The sequence below is a fragment of the Hippoglossus stenolepis genome, chromosome 3, assembly GCF_022539355.2.
Source record: "Hippoglossus stenolepis isolate QCI-W04-F060 chromosome 3, HSTE1.2, whole genome shotgun sequence".
NCBI classification, from domain to species: Eukaryota; Metazoa; Chordata; class Actinopteri; order Pleuronectiformes; family Pleuronectidae; genus Hippoglossus; species Hippoglossus stenolepis.
Genome location: NC_061485.1, coordinates 10507390 through 10528287, shown reverse-complemented (window position 1 = coordinate 10528287; position 20898 = coordinate 10507390). Strand labels below are relative to the sequence as shown.

At 42.3% G+C, this 20898-nt stretch overlaps 1 protein-coding gene across 1 annotated transcript in view; it reads right to left on the bottom strand.

The window, feature by feature from the left end:
• gli1 (GLI family zinc finger 1) overlaps positions 1–14520 on the bottom strand; it is a 51700-nt gene extending 37180 nt beyond the window's left edge. The window contains exon 1 of the mRNA XM_035152528.2: positions 14140–14520. The gene's annotated coding sequence lies outside the window, so the exon portion shown is untranslated. The remainder of the gene's footprint in view (positions 1–14139) is intronic.
• Positions 14521–20898: the final 6378 nt, after the last annotated feature.

Sequence of the window (20898 nt, the reverse complement as noted above, 5' to 3'; positions counted from 1 at the left end):
CACACACACAGGAAGACAACCAACAGACACATAGGCCCTTACATGCGTGCACTCACTCTGACACCCAGTCACCCTCGCACAAACTCCGTCTGACAAGCCGGAACATGTGTGACAGAGCTCATTGGTTGGAAGCAGACATCCCTGTGCCCCGAGGCTTGGCTCTATCCCACAGGAAGCTGGAGTGTGAGCCGGGACACACTAGACATGGTGGGGGTGGTGGGAGGGGGTGGAGGGGTGGAGGGGTGCACAAGGACTCGGCTCGCCATCAGCTGTAAGTGTTATGCTCGTGTTTTCGAGTTACTTAAATGCTGATTATAAGAAATAGATGTGCAAAAATGCATCTGACATGTGGGTCACACATAAAGAACCTGTCATAAGAACATGAGGTGGAACTATCCAGACTTTTTTTATTTTTCTCCACTGAAAATCTTTAATCTGAAAACCAATGGATTCCTGACGTTTGCCCCAAGGGCCAAATCACATTGAGACGTGCATCTAACAATTGAAAGAATAAATTCTTGGTCTAGCAAATTAAGCATCTAATGCATATGCAACTCGAATCACAATCAGTGGAGAGTATACCTCCGCCAACAGTCCCCTTATGAAACCACATGTAAATTCACTAGATCCCCATTTTTACTTGGATCAGCACGAAATTGCACACCCTCATATATATATTGGTTCCATAAATAAGCCATTTTTCATCAAGAACCGTCCCATGATTTGGATTCACACCAAAATGTAATGGCTTCTTCCCTGATCGATATTGCATCTGTCCACAATTGTTCATGGTAATTTCCAGAGTAGTTTATGTGTAATCTTGGGTGAAAAAATAACCTCCTTTGTAGAGTTAATAAAATGAAAGTTGTGTTTCCATTGCTATTTGTTTGTCTGACAGCAGGATTACTCAAAAACTACAGATTTTCAGATTTCTTCAAGCACAACAATTCACATTTATACCAATCACATCACAGAACCTGACACATGCAGCATAACAAGGGACCTAAAACTTTTGGTTATCATCAACAACTCACTTCCTTGCTCAACTTCCCCATCTGGGGCCGTTCGCCCACTGTAAGCCCGAGCACATGCACACAACACTTAACATTCACACGGACACATTGACATGCACTAAACGCACAAGTGCTCACCACATTTCTGCTCCACAGCTGCTCGAGAAGAGTCGATAAATAACTCCTCCGGGATCCTGTGGGTTTTCAGAGTTTGAAACTTTGAACATCCAGCGATTGTTCTCCGCAGCATAACAAATTTCCGTTCTTTTCCAAAATGAAGTGCTGTTCTGACCACACTGAGGACTCAGAGACAGTACGAATCTGTCCGCCTGTCAGCACACCGGGGCTCTTTAATGGACTACAGGTGCCGGCTAATAAGGGCCAATAAAGAGGTGCAGAACAACTGCCTGTCCCGGCCTGAATGGGAATAGCAAAAACAGAGTGATGGACAAGAGGAGGTTGAACTGCTGGGGAAATAATCAGCCGTCGGGAAAGTCCAACAAAGTCCCAACCTGCTGCAGAGTCGTCACATCGGGAGACAGTATGGTTTTGTGTTCATGGAAAGACTCGGTTAGATCAATGGCTGAGAACAGTGGACAATGGCCAAGCTTTTCTTTTGATTAGAGCATAAATGGTGCCAGATGCAAAAACTCAGAGTTACATATTTGCCATTAAACTCTATTTAAACATTAATTGAGACATTATAACCTAATATTAACCCACTGTAACCAATATGTGACCATAAGCAACAGAAAACTTGCAAAACTATGTAAATTCTGAGTGGCTGCCAATATTTGTAAAAAAGTATATTGAAAGTTTCATGTATCATTTGTACTACACTGTGAATCAACTGTATTGCAAATACTCTTGAAGTTGTGTCCTGGTAGAATAACGTAAACTTCATCAACTTCATCACTTGAATATTCAGAATGATTTTTGGTAACAGGTGTAATTGTAATTTCCACATCTTCTGCCTTAAAGCACATCAAATATCATCATAAAATTATTATCATATTGTTAAAAGAGGAGAGGTAAGATACCATATTGTATGTGTACTGGTGTGTATTGGTTTTTGTGCTCTTACAACAAGTTAGTAAAATTGGCCAATAATTGTGAAAAACAAGAACAGATTAGAGAAAAGTCCAAAGGGAATATAACTTTACGAATGAGAAATGTGTATTTGTGTAATTTCCCTAATCACTTAATTCCTGCAGTTTTATCTTGGGACCCACTGGAGCAAGGCTACTTCATAAACTTTATTTTAATGTGTGTTTTAATCCGTATACATTTTAAAGGGGTTTATAGACCATATAAAAGTATAATTACCCAGTTTGTGTGATGTATAGAGATCGTGATAAAACAAGTATGAACTACAATGGCACTCAGTAGAGTTCATACGTCCCCTTATGAGACCACATTCAAATTCACAAGATCCGAATATTAGTTTGTATCTGTACCAAATATCACACACTCATAAATATCAGTCCCCTAAATTTTTCCTCAAGATCCATGAATTATTCTCTGAGAAATCAAGGGAAAGAAAAAAATTAAGGATCTTCATGGGTACTTCCTTTGGCCCCTACCCAACATCGGCTGAGTAGTTTTTGCGTCATAGTGCTAACTGACAATTAAAAACGCAGACAAAAACGTACCCTCCTTGGCGGAGGTAGTAAAGAAAGTACTATACACCCTGGCAGTGTTTCTCATCCATTCATTCTTACAGTTTCCCTTTTCTGAGGGTGGAACTGGGGCTTTTCCCATGATGCACTGTGGCAAAAGGCAGGGAACCACCCTGCATAGGTCGCCGGTCCATCACAGAGCGAACACACAGCGTTGGCGGCTCTGTGTGAAAAGAAGAGTGAGCGTGGATCCCTGTTGACCCTCTGTGTATTCAGCTGAGTCTGGTCCCATAAGCCTGGCATAAATGCCCAGCGTGGTACCTCCATGCTCCCCGTCGTCCAGAGAGCGAGCGGCTCCCTCTCACAGCCTCACTCCTTTCACTGTACCCTGCCCTCTCTCACCCGCAGAAACACAGTGTGTCTCTCCCCCGCCACTTACTCTTCCGTTGTCTCACGCTCTGCCCAAACTTCTGTGAGCAGGTGCATTGCTGTCGGAGCTCCTGTCCCACAGCCCCCACGTTCATGAAGACAGCAACATGGACAAGAGGAGCATCAGAAGAAAGAAGTACAGGAGGAGGAGGAGGAGGAGGAGGAGGAGGAGGAGGACAACAACTCCGGACCTGAAAAAACAACAGCTGCGACAGCCGCATTGTCATTCCAACATTTGTTTCATGCTGAGTGCAGCAGCAGGTCAGTTCACGGCATGGGAACCGCAGAACTAATCCCGTTTTGCATCCTCGCTTGCACCATATTGCATCCACACCGTTCAGGATGAGTAGAATGTTATTCAGAGGAGTGTTTATTTTGCAGAGCTGCAACTATTATTAGATTATTCAACAGAGTCAGTGTGCAGAAAGATAAGCAGCGGCCATTACAATAATCGAATCATGGTTTACTTTTTTCCAGCTCCTTTCAGCCTCTTAAATGTAATGATTGATAAATGAGATAAATGTTTGTAAACTGAATATCTTTGGACTGTTGGTTAGACAGAAAGAGAATTGAAGGTGTCACTATGGGAAATTATGACAAATGACATGTTTCACAATTTTTGGGTATTTGTTCCCTCATTACTCACTGTATTTTAAAATCACTTTAGGAGAGGCAACAATCACATCAACTTGACTCGGACATTTGCATTGTCACATATATACAGCCCCTCCCGATAGTTGCATGATTGCATGTCTGGAAGCGACTTCCGAAATTTGGAACCTATCCTTCAAGTTACCTGAACTCTACGAATAAAAAAACTGCGATCCGATCATTTGGTATCCAGTTTGGCTAATAGGCATTTTAAATGTGTTTACTTTCTCTCCTATGGTGCTGGAACCCAGTGGTGACCACACATTCCACGGGAACAGAAGCTCCCCTCAGAAGAGCCACCGTGGTGTGAAACTCGCCACGGCCATCGCACCTGCAGCCGTCCAGTCACAACACGTAGGTGAGCCATTTCTCCTGCTCCTCTCTCCTGGGGAAATGACCTGCAGGGAGCTTTGTGTGTGGCCAAAAACAGTGGCTCTGCTGAAAAGTGACGTGACAACAAACTGTCCCCAGTGTTTGACTGACAGCTGCTCTGCCACGTCACTTCGAGAAGAACATTTACACAAAGGACAATCACACCTTCTCCTCATCATAACCGTGGAAATACAATATACTATGTGGCTTTTTCACCTCTGTCCTCTCCTATACACAGGAGGCCATGTTTCATGTTTCACCCCACACGCTGTAATCATGTGTCTCAGAGTCCTTCTTTTACTGGTTCTCTTTTTGTTAGTTATTGGCTAACAGGAAATGTCGCCCCTCCTCGTGTAATTAATGGGCACAATTATGTAATTGACGAGTGGTCTGTAGTTCGCTGCAAATAGGACCAGATGTCCCACGAGGCCTGCCAGTCGAGGAACTCCGTAGTCCTGATCACTTACAGTGGGGTCAGCGCCCGTACCAAGACCCGACTCGCCCCCACACTGTTACCCAGACCCTCTTTTCTTTCTCTTGTAAATAAAGACTTAATGGTTTACAAGCCTTCCAATAACCGTAATACCTTCAGAGTAAATTAGCTCCAGACACACGGGCTGGAAGGAACCGGGACTACTGGGAAGAAGAAGAAGAAGAAGAAGAAGAAGAAGAAGAAGAAGAAGAAGAAGAAACACACCCACATGCATGTCTCTTCTTTTCATAAGTAGAGGATTTTTTTGTCTTGACTTTTTTTTAAAGATACACATTTCTTGTGATTAAAGCCGTTTTCATGCAATTACTTGTTTACTTCCCTCTTCTTGTTGTAGTGTATGTGGTGTGTGTGTGTGTGTGTGTGTGTGTGTGTGTGTGTGTGTGTGTGTGTGTGTGTGTGTGTGTGTGTGTGTGTGGGGATGTGTCAGCACATAATCATGGTGAACCAGCCTCTAAATTTCGAGTTAAGATTACTGCTCTGCTGAAAGCTGATTTACATGCTGCTTATGTCATCGCTCTCTGTGCAGTCGGGCCTGTGCTGCCGCTGCTGAGGCAGGGAAAACCTCCCTGTCTTCAAAAGTTTGAGAAACTCAACACTACACAGGCTTCTCAGTGCAGCAGGACCCAACAGGAGGAAGAACTCAAACAGATGTAAATTGTTTAATTAAACAAAGTGAATTCAATTTTTACAAGAATTCATGTAAGAACAGTAGAGGAAGACTCAATCGCAACGATTTTAGTTCCTGAGCTATGTACTGAAATAGTTGTCCTGCTTACAGGCAACACAAACATCCCGTACGTGTCTAGTTTGCACATTCATTCATGGCTCAGGCAGCACGTAATGTTAGCCTGCAGTAAGTTAGTAGCAACCTCTCACTCGAGTCGACACAACAACAAAATGCCTCGACAATGTGGCTGTGTCAAGTGAAAGGATTCAGACACCGGGACGAGCTGCAAATGTCTGAAAATTTGAATATTGTGTTGCGTAAATTTGTTTGCAGATTTTGCGTGTATTTATATTTTCATACTTACGTATACTTTCAACTATTAACAGTTAGTATGTTCAACTTCAACTTGCAGCAATAAAAAAGACGTTCTTATTATCAAACATTGTTTTGTACCTTTTTTTAAAAGAAAAGGTTCTGGCACCGTTTAGGATCCGGTACCATTTTGAAAGCATCAGTTTAGCACTGATATCGGTAAAAACCCAAACGATACTAAACCCTGAAGAGGATTTTTTACATTTGCTGGGCCTCTCCACCATGAGCAGCTTATATATCGAGGCCCGAATCTCCACTGTGGAAAAACACGTCTCGATGGCTGCTTGTTGAGTGAGCTGCTCTCCTTCATCCTAAACATCAGGGAATCTATTCGAAGGCTAGATGTGGGCCCGGATCTTTCTCATGCTGAGCAAAACAAACAGTCATTGCTGGCACGAAATACAGAGGAGCCAGAATTACGCCTTATCTGATCCAAGTTTTTGGGTTGAGACGTGAATTGGCTTTGTCGCTCCTCAAGTACAAACTACTTCTGAGAGGAAATCAGTTTAACCCTGGAATTTCATCAAACTTAATATAGAGTGTCATATTTGGAGAAAAAAAAAAAAACTGGAAAATACCATGATAATTTTCTTGCTTATGAGAACTTCTGTGTTGCAGCTTCCAGCAACATTCCAGTGCTAAAAAACAAGAAAGGCGTCATTAAAATGAGAAACACTATCTAACACGAGCGCGCCGAGGTTGCTCAACAAGCGAGGTTCAGTCGGCCAGGCCAGGGGCAGGCAGTCAGCGAGCCCGTCAGGACGACTTGAGTTGTAAATGTGTTCCAGCAGGAAAAGCCAAGCTGCACAGCGAGGCGAGCAGTCTGGAGTCGGCAACTTTCCCCTGCTCCAGCTAGCGCACCGCCCTCCCTGCAGCCCACCCAAGAAGCAGCCCATGGGCATAAATTTGAGAGCCTGACTCGCTGCGGATTTAAAACAATCTGCATCTCTCTCTCTCCCTCCTTCCCTCTCTCTCTCTCTCTCTTACTCACTCCTCCACATACACTATGAAATGTTTCTCTCATTCACCCTTTTACTCTCGTTTGACTTTCCACCAAATTCCACTGTTAATGAAAATGGAAAGTTCTTTCTCATACTCTGCCAGCAATGTTATTTTTCTAACAGCTTAATTAAGTTTGCAAATATGCAGCAAATGCAGTGGAACTGTACTTTTCTGTGTAACTCTACAGTTCTGTTCATAACGGATTCCCCTTCCTCGCCAGCATAAATCAGGCAGCAAAGCTTTGTCGAGGCAAAGTTAATTATATCTTGCATCTTCCAATACTTTGCCGAGGGGAATTATTTTCTCGATAACAACTTCGATACAAAGACGACTTGCTAGTTTCCATGTATGTTTTATGGCAGTGGACCACCGGGAGCAGAGCTGTAAACAATATTTGATGCTGAAGAAGAAAAACGTCCAGTTGGTTCACTTCAGTTTGGGCGATCACAAAAAACGACTAAACAAGCAAACCTCATCACTTCTGTTAATCACGTCCTGTAGAGTTTGGTTTTCGAGCTGAGGATTTATTTGTTTGTTTCTGCTCGGGGAAAAAATCAACAGACAAAGGTGCAGTTTTCTCTGAATCACCAGCGAGTCCGTGACGAGTCTGATGAAAGCGGCGTGTGGACTGAACGTCATGTCGGTTCCGCTGTAGTAAATATGAGGCTGTTTGACTGAGGGCGCCGTTACCTTTGACCCACAGCGGATTGATGTCAGTGTATCGGTGACGGCTCGGCCTGCATTTGGCCTGCAACCGTAGTAAGTCATGCCACGCTGCTACGTCCATGCATGCGGACCGACTTCCTGTCAGGGCATCTGATCTGGTTAACGTGGCACCAGCAAGCCAGCCAGGCAGCTTCTCACCACTGTCCCTTTACTCACAGAGCAGGGGAAACCAGAATAGAAGGAAGATGCAGAGGAAGAGCGAGAGGAGAAAGAATGACAGAGCTGAGAGTAAAAGAAGGAGGGATATTTATAGAGACCTGGAAGAGAAGTAACAAAAGGAGGAGGGAGACAAAGAGAAATAAATTTCATCTTTCTTTTGTGGGTCTAGAAGAAAAAACAGCTCCTTTTTCATAAATATACAGAATGAACCAACCATACAAATGTGGTTTGAGTCATCCTTTGTTTAAAATGTTGTTTTTGTAACACATTGACGTCCTCACTCACACATGAAAATATATATGGTTGAGTTGAGTTTAACTCCATTTACCCACGTTTCAGAGTCCGAATTAGTTTTTACAGAGTTTATGAACGTGAGAATTTGCCTGTGCTCTTTTTTACTCTTTTTGACCTTGACCAGCTCTTAACATGGTCACAGTGTTACCATTAATTCAGTCATGTACTAAGTCTGGGTTTAAAAACTCAAAACCTTTTGAAATGTGTCAGTAACCATGAAGAGTGAAAATTGTGAGAAATCCAAACTTGGGCTCAAATGCTTGGACAAAGTCATGTTAACCTTTTTTTGGACCAGATATTTTCTGATCCAAATCAAACTTATATTGTTAAAAATATATTTTGTTCAGCTAAAGTTATTTATTCTTAACACTCTATTGTTAAAGCAGGAAGAAAAACAGGTTAAACTTGTTCATATAGGGCAAAGTAATGCTGCTTTCAGACATGCACTGAACACAATTTCCTGACATTTTCCAGCAGGGCTGCATGTGAGAACACAAATATTGCTGCAGACATTTTCCGGACCTTTTGAGTCTGAGCCCATGTCTGGAGAATTCACAACGAGCAAGTGGGCGGGTTGATGATGTTTCTGAAACGCGACAGATGCGCAACTGCAAGAATACAAATATCTCAGGATGAAAAGAGGAGCCATTTACTCAGAGGATTAGAAGACGCAGAGCAAAGATGTCAACTTGGAAATACGATGAGAAGAAAGAAGTTCTTCATATGTGAAAGATATGTCTGAAAACCGATTTTGGTAATGCCGAGTCGATACCAAAACTCCTGCTATGAGCCTTCATGTGCAGCTACATGTTGATTACTGCTGCATGATTTGTTCATAAATGTCATTCTGTCCCTATAGATAAATATCTATACTGCCTGTATATATATTAAGGAGAGTGTGGTATGTGAAGCTGAGAGTAGCCAGTGAACATCTGCCAAGCCAAGATTTTCTGGCTGCTATCTCATCTCAGATAAGAGCGTTGTTGTCCAGAAGCCTCATCATAAACACACGCAACATGAAAATGCCTCTTAACTCTCCCTCTGTCTCTCTCTCTCTCTCTCTCGCTTCATGGACGTCAGAAATCATCATTCCAGCAGGAAGATGTAATGGCTCATTACATAAAATGGTGCCGGAAGTTTTGTGACTGACGTGCAAACTGCTAAACAGGCGTAAACTCGCTTCTTCACAGGCAGAAATTAAAATAAGAGATTGCAGTGTTGCTGGAGAGGGAATAAAGAAGAAGGAGTTGTTTAATCTGGAGCAACGTTTCACCCAGATGTTTTATTCTCTTTTGTGTGTTGCAAAACCTCATTGCATCACACCCACATTATATCACCTGTCACGATGATCTTTCCCTGCTAAGCATCAGAGAAACCTAAGCCCGACAGGTTTTAGTTTTCTTCCTTTGGCTACGTCCGCCAGGTAGACGTCACAGAAATGCAGGCGGTGAGGAGGGAGACGTCCAGACACCGTGTTTTAACTACACTGATGATGGCAGCACCCGAATGCACCGTGGCTATGGCAACCTGGTGAAATAATAAACACCGCCTCCTCTTCGCTTTCTGCCCGCCAGGACGGCACGCCGTGACTCACCAGTGGCTGAGAACACACACATTGAAACAAACACATGGCCAAACACACACACACACACTCCTGCACACATGTACCTCCATACATACAGCTAAAAGAAACTTGCAAGAATATAAATACTCTGTGAATGAACCTGCAGGCATAAACACACACAAACGCACTCTTGCAAATAAATCAACTATTCAGTCAGCAGGGGATTTCAAACCTATACAACAAATTGATTGTCATCATTCACGCCCATATTAGAACTGCAGCAGTTCAGTGGCCATCTTTTCAACTTGATATCTGAATTTCCAGATCATCCACAGCTGATCAACATCTTTTAAACAAATTTCAGATAAGTTTTGAGTTCCATTAAAGAAGGAACAAACCACAGATAAACACCAAACTGCCACAATATATGAGACAGGCTGTTGTTACGTTGTTGTGGAACAGTGGGAAATGAAAAAGTAACAGTGTGGGTTGTTTGTGAATACGAACACTGCTCACGGTCTCACCTGGTTCCTATTAGCACCAGTCTGATTTCTAATGTCAACCACATGAAACGATCGCTAACAGTAAGCATGCCTTACTGCTACACACACACACACACACACACACACACACACACGCAAATGTATCAAAAACTGCCACCCTCATTCAAAGAAGGAGGAGGGACAATGGGTAACGGATCAGCTCTGCCTTTTATGCCTCTTACTGTCAGCGGCGTGCTTAAACCTACATCACACACATACACATATGTTCCCTCAGGCAGAGGCTAACACTGAAACACTGCATTTACTGTCAAATACAACCTCCAGCTCCCTTTGTGCTGCCTGTTGTGCCACACACGACCTCCTCATCTGGTGTTATTGCAGGGGGTTGAACCACTGTGGGCTCAGGCTTTACACCCAGGCATCCATACAGTAGCCTGTGTATGTTTTAGTTTTATAAACGGCATATTAACAGTAAAAATGTCTCCATCCAGACGGGTGTTTTAGGTCCATATCTGAAATGATCTCCATCTGACGTACACTGGACATGTGCGTGCTGGTGTAAACAGGAAGCAGCGTGAAACAGCGATGGTGAAAAGTAAGACGAGGGATTTCTTCTCTTGGACTGACGATGAGGCGGAACTGTTACTGGTGCAAACCTATTGTTAGAGACATTTTCCATTTGCCGCTGGTGAACCAATCAGATAGCAAAGAAGGTTTTTTCCAGTCCATACTTCAACGCAGCCCTGGAGTTTTCCAGTTTGCCAAACTTCTCCATTTTTGCCATTCAAAAACCTGGACTCCAGGTGTCAACGCAGCAACACTGATTTAGATCTAAATTGTAGAAGTGTGGATGCAGCCCCAGCCATGACCTCAGGAGCTCTGTGGAGTCTTGGTCCAGAGAGGTGGGGAGAGTAGTTCCTTCTGAATTCTACCAAACTACACCACGCATTTCCATTTGCATGCATTTTCCAGTAAAGTGGTAATGTGCGATGTCCTGATGGAAGTCAACCCTCCGTCTCATCGCATCAAGGCCAGACTTACACTGAGGTAAAGTGAGATGTCCTCGGATGGAGAAACTTCAAGTCGGTAGCCGACCTAATAAACTTTACACGTTCTAATGAGGGAACAGCTGAGAGACTCTGCGGCACAATGAAAATACAACTTACTGAGACACGTGCATTTCTAAAATTAGATAACAGCTGCAACTTGCAAATTGATTCATCGATCCAGCGTTTGCTCTGATGGAAAAATAGCGTAAAGGTGGAAATAGAAACCTGTTATGATCTCTGCTGCAGAAATGTGTCTGATATAACTGGTGGGAAAACGCCCAGTGACCACGAACAATTATATTTCCCATGACTACAACATTAGCCTTTTCTATTATGTGTGCCCTTTGGCTAATGAAATTCAAGTGTCTAATGCCTTTGCCCTCTTGTGTCAGCGCACTTCTTAATAACGCCCCCTTCCTCAATTCCTCTGCTTCATTTCAGCATCATTTAATGTTTTAAATGCCGTTCAATGGAGATGGGTTCCTCCACATGGGATCGCGTGAAATCATCAGTGTGGTGTGACCGAACACTGAATAAAGACTATTTTGCATACGTGTTGATTGTGGCTTCTCGTGGTGACATTCAGACGACTCCAATGGGAGGACGTTTGGCTCAGTAATAACCAAAACAACCGTGACCAAAATCAATTCACTCTGGTCCGGGCGAACAATCACCATGTCAATGAACGACAACACACACACAAAGTGAATAAAGCTTTGCGGCGATGCAAACTCACTCGCTGAACCAAAATAACCTCCAAATACCAGACCCTGACATGAGCAAGATGAGGTCTCTCCGTGTGCCTTGAAGTACGGGGGGGGGGAAACTGGGAGATAAAGGGAGAGAAGACTAGCAGGGGATAAAGACAGAGAAGGAGTGAGTGTGTCTGTGTGTGTGTCTTCGCTCATGTGTCCTTTGGAGCATCCCCAGGTCTCTTCTCTGCAGCCGGAGCTGCCGATCGGCCCGGCGCTGTGAGCCTACGTGGTTTTAGCCGGGGCCGGCACAGACAGACAGCTGCTATTAAACCCTGATTGTTTCAGGTTCACAGGGTGTGAAAGGGCCTGATTGAGGGGCTGTGATCCCAGTGAGGGTGGTCTTTCTCTCCCCCCTCCCCTGTCTCCCTCCCCCTAGCCTCCCTCTTTCTGGAAGGTGGGAGGAGGGTGTTGAGGAGGAGGGGGAGGAGTGTTTTGTGGGTGGGGGGGTTTGCAGGCATCACGTGACGCGTGTTTCTTGCTGAGCAGACCAAAATGGAATCTGGACAAAAACACACCACTTGTTGCTGCCTGCCTGTGGGTACGTGTGTGTCACGTGACCGACGGGCGGCGGTGCCAGCACAGAAATTAAACACGCCGTCCAGATAATTAATGCCAGAGACGCCCGTGAGGAGGAGTCCGTGTTCAGATGTTTCCACATTCATGCATTGAACTAACGACTCTCATCAGATTAACAGAAGAGCACCAATTAGACACACAATCCAAATTGTCTCTGTTTTTTACCGACCTCAAAGACGGAGCAATCCATCACACCGAATTGAACTGTATTCGGCCTGATAGGGACTTATCACTGCTCTGATATGGCCGTGATAAGGCAGATCAGTCCTCTCTTGTGACTGGCTGTTAAGAGGGACAGTTGCTTCCTGTATGGTCTATTTGTTTAAGAGCATTCCCATTAAGGAGCCTTTTGGCCTTAACACACTTGATAAAGAGCAGGGAGGGCGAGGAAGCTCCCCTGCAGAGCTTTTCACGTGTGGCCGGAGGACAAGTGCACGTTCCACGCTCTGCCCCACATGTATTAACCTTGAGAGGAGTCTCTCTGCAATTGATTACATTCAAAAAGCCAAATCTATTCCGCACTTTAAATTTTAGCTTGATTATATAACGGGACAAAATGTTGCAAACTGGTTTTCACATTTACATAAAGTCATTCTTGATGCATAACTTAGCAAGTTAAGTGACATAAACGAGCTATAACTAACTTTCACAAAATAGCAACACCTCCAACTTTATGTATTTCTTCAAATTCCAATGCATTCTATTTCTAAGATAAAAATAATGTGATAGCTTAATCACAATGTTGTCTTTCCCTCATGTTTTTTGGAGATCTACTTAAGACCCTTGTAATTACACTCTTTCTATGTGTGTGTGTGTGTGTGTGTGTGTGTGTGTGTGTGTGTGTGTGTGTGTGTGTGTGTGTGTGTGTGTGTGTGTGTGTGTTGTTGTGTGTGTGTGTGGCGCGTCTGTGCAAATACTGTTTAGGAAAGTTGTAGGTCTGTGTGCTTAGCACTTCTCAATGTCACTTTGGAATAAATAAGTGTTTGGCTTCTCCATTGAATCCAGTGTTGACGCTCTTCAGTCCAGGGCCACTACATGAAGCCTGCAGCCTCCTAATCTTTGCACATTAACAGCTACAGTCACCTCTTACTCAGACAATTAGACCCAATAATCTGTCGCAGATTAGAGGTAGATTATGGAAGGAAACACTTTGATTTAAAGCAAAAATAATCAGCCAAAACATTTCAATAAACTCAAACATTGATCGTGCAGTTTGTGGGTTATTTACAGGAGCTTTTCACTCCCGGAGCCTTGACCCCACAGTCCTCTGTGATGCTGTTGTTGTTGTTTGGTGGGTGTCCTGACAGAAACTCACATTTGGAAAAGATATTGGCACCTCAGGCATTCCAGGTTACAAGAAACAGCTGTTCTTGGGGCGGCCTTGCCACCATTATGTGTGCCAGAGGCTTTTAAAATGTGCTGGAAGTCAGACCCCCAAAAAGAAAGACTCAAACCTGAAGACATGGAGGAGGTAGAGGTGGATAGACTTGCATTTTATGAGCTGTAATGTCTGATTAACCTAACCTCCACGTGGACAGAAATAAGTGGACGATTTGCACTGAGGAGGAATCAAATGAGTCCACAAAATCAGAAAGGCTGAAGTTAGTAGAAAGGTTAAGGCTACAGAATGAGTGGATTTTGGAGTGTTTGGAGGAAATGAAAAGCCCAATTAGTCAATGCGTAAAAAGTTACGCACCATCACCTGAGGAGATGCAGCCAACAGAGCACTTCAAGAACACGTTAGAAAGTTTTCTCTGCTTCAGAAAGTAGACAAGTAATTCATAGAAATCCGAGCATTGACACACAGCTCAACAAACAGGCGTGAGACTCGTTATTTTCTCGGGAATCGGTCGTGATTTCAGGAGCGAACACAAATCATCCTCAGCGCTTCTTACCTCAGGTTGACGCGGGGATCTTCAGCATTAAACTTTGAGACGTGGTCCCACAAACACACACAGTCCCGGGCTGGAGGAGCTCAGCGGGTCCCAGGACTGAGAGAGACTGGGTTTCCAGTAAAGCCTCCCCTCTTTCTCCCCTCTCTCTCTCTCTCTCTCTCTCTCTCTCCCCTCTTTCTCCCCTCTTTTCTTTCTGGCACACGCACTCGGATGGAGATGGACCGGCTTCTTCCTCGCAGGCGCTTTTATCCTGTTTCAGAATCGCTTCTCCATGGCGTTTCCCCTCACATTCACTTCGCGCAGACGGACGGTGACAAAACTGAACCCCATGTTCGGCCGTGGAGTCCCGCAAAGCGCCCTGGAGTTTGGCTGCACAGCCAATGCGGGAATGCGCACCCCCTTCTCCTCCCTCCCTCCCCCTCCCTCCCTTTCTCCACAGTCTGTGGACCACCCCGAAACAGGAAGTTCACTTTTTGTTTTTCTTAAGAAGAAGCTCCATGCTGCTGCAGTTTTCCCCTCAAACCCAACACGCCCCACGTTATCCCCTCGGAGTGATAGATTTCGTACGTGTTTCTCTTTGTGCGTAATTGTGAGAACATTTGTTGCGCCACGGATGAGTTATTTAAAGACGTGCAATGTGTGTATAAAACACTCGTAGGGACATGGCTGTGACTATATATAAAGATCGCTGTTATCTAGTCATTGGGATAATGTATCTATAAATGTTTTTGTTTACTTGAATGGTGTAACTTCATAGCAGCCTGTGGGACAGCGTGTGTGGCAGCAGCAGCTCGGTGTGTGTGTGTGTGTGTGTGTGTGTGTGTGTGTGTGTGTGTGTGTGTGTGGATGCTGCAGATTGCTGCGCCTCGGTCCTCCACAAAACCCGGACCGGATCTCAGGCTCAGGACCGGAACCTGTGCTACAGGAGGGTCCAACACAGTACTGTGTGTTCTTCATTAGGACATCATAGGCCAGAGAACGTGTAGAAGTACACACAACAACAGTACTGTGCGTTCTTCAGAGGATAAGTACACACAACAACAGTACTGTGTGTTCTTCTTTAGGATATCACAGGCCAGAGAACGTGTAGAAGTACACACAACAATAGTACTGTGCGTTCTTCAGAGGATAAGTACACACAACAACAGTACTGTGTGTTCTTCCTTAGGATATCACAGGCCAGAGAACATGTACACGTTCTCTGGCCTGTGATATCCTAATGAAGAACACACAGTACTGTTGTTGTGTGTACTTGTATAAGTACATACAACGACAGTACCGTGTGTTTTTCATTCACTAACAGAATATTTCAGTCATATTCCTGTTGACATTTTCTGATTAGGACTCATGTCAGCATCACTTCCACTACGTCAAATGTCTGACATTCCCACAAGTATTTAAAAAACACAAATGGAAAAAGTTTAATGCACGATGCTTCCACGTACACTTTTGAGTGTTTCCTTTCTAATTTTGCCAAACTTACAACCGCTTTTTATTCTTTACAAACCAACCCAGTGCATGCGTCGTCAGGGCAACTGCTGCGTGTCGATACTACAAAATGCTGTGAAAACTATAGGACATTATAATAAGACTAAGATGTCTATATGGCTACATGACGCTACTATACTCCACATGTTTTTATTCTAAAATTGCTTATTCCAAGTATGACCTTATTCAGGTTCAGGTGATCAGAAAGTGCTGATGACATATCAGTGTCTCATTCAGACTATTGTCTTAAGTGGGTTAATATCAGAATATTGGTGTTGCTGTAATTGTGTCTATTGTTTTTTTGAATGGAACAGCTGTTAATGTTATAAGTAACATCTACGTTTTCGAGTCTAAATGTCTGCTCTGAAAAAATCCTTGTTTCATTTACTTTGCCAACGGTGGAGATCAATAACAGCCGCGGTCTGATATGTCTCTCCTGCTGTTTGGTGTTGTGTGTGTTGTGTTGGAGCCACAGCTCAAATGATGGCACATGCCACGCTCTGTTGTTGCCGCACTGTAAGTTAATAGATCAGTGAATTATTGCCCTCCTGCTTGTTTTGCACTGCCTCAATGACTAATTGCTTGTGGTCGCTTGACTCGAATTCAAGCTCATCCCAAGGTGAGGTACTTTATGGTGTGTTGTGAAATGCAATAGCTCATCCCCAGCTTCCAGGCCCGTGTGTAATTCTTCTCCAGGCTGAGGTTGGTTTGTGGTTTGAGACATTAGCAGGCTCCAGTGTTATTACCACTGTCTGTGTTATTCATCACTGATTCTCTGTTTTGTTGTGTTTGCACTAAGCTGCTGTTTAAGTTTTAATATTGGCCCATAATATGAATGTTCCCAGGAAATCTTCAAAGTAAAATTTGAAGGTGTCACGAAGAGATGTGGTTAATATTTGTGAAAGTTCCCCAGTTCCAGCTTCTGCAGCTTGAAGTGATAAAAGCAGTAAAGTAGCCTCCACATGCAGAGCAAATGACGAGCGAACGTCTTTCAGCCAAACAGCTCAGTTAGAATCAGGTAATAAATCTACAGGCATGAAGGGGTTCCAGTTTAAATTAGGCATGAGTCAAAGTCTGAACAGTTGGTGACCTGAACCGAGGCTGGAGTCCATTGAGAACAAACGGCCAGTGGTTAAACCAGATTTTGTCAATGAAAGTCGTGGGCTTTAGTCCCAGTATAGCTGCAGCAGGAGTAAAGCAGGAAAGTCCTGGATGTAAATCAGCGCACAGATGCTGGAGCCATATGCTTCATCTGACTGCACAGAGATTCCAACACAGTGGGGGGGGTTACACAGGTGAAGCAGCAGATTCCACAGAGTCTAAGTATAGACGGATTTACTGCATCGGGTCAGAAATTGACTTTTGCTTTTTGCCAAAACTGCGAATTGTTTTTCTTTTTTGGGAATTTCCGAAACTGAATTTTTATTTTCTTGTTAGAATTACAATTATGCAAGTTACACAATGCACCAGTTTCATCTAAACGTATATATGTTGTATTGTTTTTTCCCTTTCCAATCTTTTTATATTTTTGAAATTTGATACATATTTATCCTTTTTCTCACCTTTACCTTTTTTAATTGTGTTATCTTTTTTATAGTACAATTTTTTTAATCTTTTATTTTTTGCTTGAAATTTGTTTTAAATTGTTCTCTTTTTATGTCCCTATACAACACATTGAATCTCCCTCTTTATAAATAAAACTGCCATTCCTTACTCACCACCTCTGCATAATTAAAATTATATTTTAGAGTTGTTAGATCAGTTAAGTAGACATACTGGAAAACACTTCTAAATGTTTATGGTAGATGAAAAATGATAACAATTGTATTTTAAAGTAATACCATCATATCAAGTAGTGTAGTATGAGAGGGTTTATGGTTCAGCAGACACCATAGATACTATAGGTTATCATTATATATATCATTTTGTTAAGTGTTGACACCAAAATCATAACTATCAACATGTGTGACCCTGTCTAAACAAGATGCTTGGTAACATCTACCAAAATACATTATATGGTTCAGTATAATAAAAGACATTCACAGTTGCAATGAAGCGAAAATTTCTAAAACCTAAAAGAATTGTTTTTCTCTTTACAAATCACAGGTCGCCTCATATAGGCCTTAACAATCTGTACAGGGTGTGACAACCTCGTCAACCTCGCCTAGGATGTGGAGAAACTCCCCCTCGGAAATATTTTACAGGAGAAAAAAGAAAACGCTGAAAAAAGCAGGTCAGAGAGAAAGAAAAGGTCACGGAATACGAAAGGTCACAGAAATTGAGGAAATGTGGAAACAAATATCTGACTAAACAATGCTTCCTTACTGAAAACCATGTATGCATCTCTCAGTGAGGCATGGGGAGAAAAGGTGAATGGGAGAGAATTCAAAGTTACAGATGTCTCCCCTAAAGCTCATAGAGGGCTTACAGTGCTAGGTAGATTACAGACAGGGTCAGGATTGTAAGTAACTCAGAGCAAACGCTTTCAGCCAAGTGAAGGTGAAAGCTGTAAGTGAGATGTTGCTCGGCTCTGTTGCCGAATCAAAGTATGACAAAACCTTTCACTGAATCATCAGAAACCATCGGCCGATGTTGGTGATTACTGATATACATTTCTGTATCCTTATAGATTGCAATGTCTTTATTTAACAGTCAAAAGAAAGTGTTGCATGGCTGCAGGGTGAAGGAGCGTCTAGGCTCAGAGTATTTAAGGCCACTGGAGGATACACAGGAACATGCATGTTAGCCAAATGAGAAGGAGAGAAAGCATCTGTCACTAAGAAGCTCTCGGGGCAGCTGGACACCATTCCCCCGTGCGGCAAAATCCACAAAATCTTTTACAGGATTTGTTTTTCCATTGCAGATGGTCCTTTGCACATGCACTTTCTTTCCATTCTGACAGTGCTGCAGCTCTGCAGGTACTACATATATGGGCTCTCTGTGGCTTCACCTCAGGCCCTTACACACACTGAGGAGAGTAAGAGGAGAGACTGCAGGGGATGAACAATGCACAAGGAGGAGCAGGTCTGCATGGATGTTGTATGTCTTCAGTCTCTGCTGGTGCACAGGTAGGAGCTGCACAGAGATTATATGTGAGTTTATTAAGTAAAAGGATGCACAGTGCATGTAGTGGAACTGCTTTTGCAACGTATGCACACATTTAAATATGTATAATTTGCAGGGATGCTTGATATTTGCATATTGTATTTATGACACATATACTGTATGAGGCAGTGGTTGCACTGGAGTATATGCTGCATCATGTTCTCTAGTATTTCTATCATGCAGTTGAGTTATAGAATTGGTCAATAGTTTATTCAATCAACACATTTGTTGGTATCAACAGAAAGCAGGCAGCTGTAAATAATCTTATAATAATATTTTTCCTAACAGGAATACTTTATGGCCAAGGACATCTAACCACAGTAAAGAGGCATGAAAGAAATGATATGGATGTAGTTAATATGCAATAAAATACGTCTGTAGAGCTATGCACCAAAGTAATCAGGAATACATTATGTCTACTCAGAAAGACATTTTTATTGTTAATGTTTGCTTGGTGGAAATACCCCAGAGTTAGAAAATGTCGGGAAGTAATCACGAGAATCTAACTGTATAATGCTAATTTATTGAAAATTGCATGGATTTAATTAGAAAATCCTTGATTTCCATCCCTGTATCTAATTTTCCAGACAAGGGGGGAATGTTACAGTAATCACTAAATGAGTTAAATCCTATATATGGCCTGTAGTTTAGAATATATGTCAATACTGATACTTCATGCAGCTAAACACATAGTACTACTACTGAGCAGACTGGAGTCATTGTAATCCAGGGTACTGTTTTGAATGGATTATAAACTCCAGACTCTAAGACAATTTATTCACGAGCAAGGCATTTTACTATTAGACAGTGGACAGTAAGGGCATTTTACTATATAGAGTATTGTTTTTGTTTTTTTTTCAGGATATTTTAAAACAGTGCGAATGTGTTCATGTTGTTTCAATGTTTCAGTCACAATCAACTTAGCAAAAAAATACATTTTATTTTGAAATATTACAACATATATATATATATATATATATGTATATATAATTGATAATACATTTAATAACACCGTCTTTTGTTTTCCTTTGCAGATCATATAAACCTTTCATTTTGCTTCCTGATACATGTAATATAGGGGTTATTTTATTCATAGTTTATTTATATGTTTATTGTTAGTTCAAGCCACTGTCACCAGAGGGCAGCATAGTACAAGCCTGAGAACAGGGCAAACCAAAACACCCTGAAAACAATGACGTCCTCTGAGGTACATTCCATCACAGGATATTAGAGAACCACAAATATAAGCTCCAAAAGCACCACTCATACAGAAAGTGGCCGAAATTATGAATTCATGTAAATCTGTTATGCATACCACTTGAATCTCCATCATTATAGCATTAAAAGCTCAAATGTTTGTTTACTCTTTTGCACCTATAAGTTGTAATTATGTTTTCTTTGAAATGTTATTTGTTCTTTGTCTTTCGTTCATTGTAGACCTGTCTCTTCCAGCAGCTGGACAGACTCCACATCATCTCAGAAAAATCATGTCTTATGTACCAGGTATGTTTGCAATAAAATGACACGTGTGACTGCACAAATAATCGGCTGAATGTCAATCCTGTTCAAATGTCAAACTCTGTATTTTCCTAAAGAGGGCCTACTTTGTCCAAATGTTGATTTGGAAAACATTATATTCTCTATTCTTTACCATTGGGTAGAAGCTGATGAACTATTGCATCATGCAGCCTACTTTCTAAATTCAAAAAGAAAAGTGAATGGGGGGCTTGCTTTTCCTCTTTTATTCTATGACCTATTTGTCTAATTTACTATTAAAACATGTCAATTCTAAGCAGTACTTTATTTAAATAAATGTTATTTATTTAAACTATTTAACCATGCTGAACGAGTAATGACTTTATCCAGAAATCTTTTTTGTTTCGTTCTTTGCCCCAATCTGTAAGAACATTTTTGTAACTATTGATTACAATAACCAGTGGTGATAATGAGGCCACACCGGATAAAGCAAAATTCACTGCTGTATTTAAAGAAATAGTTAAGTTAGTATTTAGCTTTTTATATTTGGTCTAGGATATACTCAAAACTCTGCAGTACATCTTGGCTGTGACATTTGTACACAGTCACATTAGATGCTGGCAAACAATAACCTGATTGGGTGGATTGTGTTTAGTCCACCTTGACAGAATCAGGTCCACACAGGAAATT